We start from the raw sequence: 3,029 nt of genomic DNA, 5'->3' as shown, positions 1-3,029 counted from the left end.
TCATGAGCCCTTGTCCCCTTTCGTGTTTTATTCCATGTTTTCCCCAGCCTGTTATGTCTGTGTTCTCCCCGTGCTCTCTCCTCCTGTCTGAACCTCTGTGTACTTCCTGTTTGACTCTGCCCGTCTCCCGTCAGTGTTATGTTCACCCCGCCCTGTCTCGTTATGATTATCTGTGTCAGCTGTGTTCCCCGTGTGTTCCCACTTTCCTCGTTAACCCTCTGTGTATTTCTGTCTGCGTCTCCCTCTGTTCGGCGTCGCGTTCTCCCTCATGTTGTGTGTTATTCTCCCCGTGGTTCCTGGTACAGCTCATGTTTAGTTTTTCCAGTTTAGTTCAGTACTGTTTTGTGTTTCACCTTTAAGCCAGCATTAAAACTGTGATCTTTAAGTTTATCCCCGTGTCTTTGAGTCTGCATCTTGGGTCCTTCTCCTGCCTGCCACACAACGAATCATGACACATCCAGGTAAGTAAATCTCCAAAAGTTGGTTCTGTTCATCTGGACATAAATGCTACGTCCAGATTAACTAAAGGAGGATTCAGGGTCACTGGTCCAGCTCTAACTATATGCTTTATCAACAATATACTTTAATATAAGTGAAGCATTTAAATAAACTGTAAAGTAACTTAAAGTAAATATTTCCTGTAGGATCACAAACCATCAAACTGACCAAACAGCCACAAAATAAAACAGATGTTGTGTCCAACAGTGTCAGCTGTAACTGGGACTGCTGCTGCACCACAACACTCCTGCATGTCGTGTCCACAGACATGACGTCTCTCAGGTTTGTGTTTGAAGATCCAATCAAATAAGATGATGCTTCATTTGAACAAACAGTTGTGAACAAAAATCCTTCCCAACATACACAAACTATTCTGAGATGTTTCTTGAATTCAGGACTTCTTACACATTTTTCTCCAAATGTCTCAAGTTTCAGACTTTTTAACTGTGTGAGTATCAGCGACTCTCTGACTCTGTCTACATGGTTAATGTGACTTCTGCTTGTGTGACGTGTCACACGGCTCCCTTAAATCATTTTGGTTATAAAGTGTGTGAAGCACAGGAGGAGGAGTGACTGAGAGCAGAGAGGAGGAGCAGAGATTCAGGGAGGAGCTGAGCTGTTACTGAACTATAGAAGAGAGAAAAACCTCCACATTCAACAGAGTTCAACACAAAACAAACTTTATGTTCCTCAACATGCTGTCATTACATCACTGTGTGTTTCCTCTGATTCTTCTCACTCTCACAGGTCTGCTCACCTACACAGGAAACTATGTTCAATTCAATCTTTATATGAATGTCGATTATCCACTGAAACTATTCAACATTTCTTCCTTCAGGTGTCACATGTGAAGACCTCACTCCAGTCAAAGATGAAGAGTCCAGTGTAGAAGGCAGCACAGTTACTCTGACCTACAAATACACCACAGGTGCTAATTATTTCTTCTGGTATCGACAACATCCAGGAAAACCTCCAGAGTTCCTCATCTCACACTCACCTTCAGGATCAGTAGGAGAAGAAAAAATTCGTGGACTGAAGATTCATGTGGAGGGAAAAGAAATCAAGATGAGCATCTCCTCTGCTGCAGTGTCTGACTCTGCTGTGTACTACTGTGCTCTGCAGCCCACAGTGACAGGAAACAGCAAAACTCTGTACAAAAACCTTTGGATAACAGAATACTCCACAACATCCACTAGAGGGAGCCACACACTGTTAAACCTCTGATTCTTGTGTCATTGGACTGATGACAAAGACAACAGAGAAATGAAGCAGTAAAGATCAGAGACAGAGTCAGTCCCTGTGTTGACAGCAGCTCTCAAGTTACCTTCCTGTCCTCTCATGCTTGTTCTCTCTTTCCACTGAGTGTGTTTCTTGTCATAAGATTGTGCAGAAGCAGATGGTCACTGTCTGGGTGAGTGGCTGGTGTTTTTACTTTATTTATATAGCACATTTAATAACAACAAAATGTTGGCTAAAGTGCTGTACAAAGATAAAAAAAATTACACAGTAACAAATAACAAATACCTGGTAGCTGACGCGTATATGGATAAATAGATCACTCTCACGCTGTGTAGAAAGCCAATGACTAAGTCAGACAGATAGCCTGACTGTTCAGCCCTTTATAAGCCATCAATAACATTTTGTATATAATTCTAAAGTGGAGTGGGAGCCAGCAAAGTGAGACAAGACCCGGGGAAATACGTTCATCTCTCTTCATGTGTGTCAGGAGACGAGCTGCAGTGTTCTGGACCAGCTGGAGCCATGCTAGACAAGAGCTAGCAAGGCTAACACCTACATGTAATGAATTGCAGTAGTCCACAGTGTGAATAAAATCGTGAATATCCCTTTCCAGGTTTTTAAAAGGTAAGTATGATCTCACCTTGGATAAGAGCCTCAATTTTTAAAAAGGCAGCTGTACTACAGAGTTAATCTGTTAATCTGTTTTTCAAAGGTAAATTTACTATCCTGTATAACCCTCAAATATTTTGCATGCGGTTTAACAAAAGGTGCTAAACTGTGCAGGTCAAGATCTGGGTACTAGAATGGCAGCTTGGTCCAAAGATGATCACGTCAGTTTTTTCCTCATTAAAATAAAAATTTGTTTTAGGCCATCCAGGTCTTCTCTTCGCAGAGACACTGAAACGAAGATTCCAGCAAAGTGGAGGTGTTACTCTTTATCCACAGATATATCTGAGTGTCGTCGGCATAACAATGAAAACAGATGTTATGTTTCCTGAAGATTAAGCCTAGTGGCAACATATAGGTAGACAACAGAATTGGGCCTAATACAGATCCCTGTGGAAAACCGCAAGTAAAGGCAGCTGAAGAAGAGATAAAATCTCTGAGGCTCACAGAAAAAGTCCTGTCGGAGAGGCATGGCCTGAGCCAGTCCAATGGAGTGTCTTTGATACCGCAGTGCTCCAGTCGGGAGATCCAGATGCTGTGATGCGGTATCAAAGGCAGCAGTCAAGTCTAAGAGCACAAGCACAGCCGAGTCACCTGAGTCAGTGGCTAAAAAAAAGGTCGTTAAG

General features: G+C 42.4%; 1 long non-coding RNA gene across 1 annotated transcript; it reads left to right on the top strand.

Annotated features, from left to right (window-relative positions):
• The first annotated feature begins 718 nt into the window (after positions 1-718).
• On the top strand, positions 719-1,917 carry LOC143413528 (uncharacterized). The gene is made up of 3 exons (XR_013094130.1): positions 719-780; positions 1,046-1,245; positions 1,337-1,917. It is a non-coding gene; the product is annotated as an uncharacterized LOC143413528 (long non-coding RNA).
• Positions 1,918-3,029: the final 1,112 nt, after the last annotated feature.

Source organism: Maylandia zebra, linkage group LG18, assembly GCF_041146795.1.
Source record: "Maylandia zebra isolate NMK-2024a linkage group LG18, Mzebra_GT3a, whole genome shotgun sequence".
Taxonomy (NCBI): Eukaryota; Metazoa; Chordata; class Actinopteri; order Cichliformes; family Cichlidae; genus Maylandia; species Maylandia zebra.
This window is presented reverse-complemented; position numbering and strand designations above follow the sequence as displayed.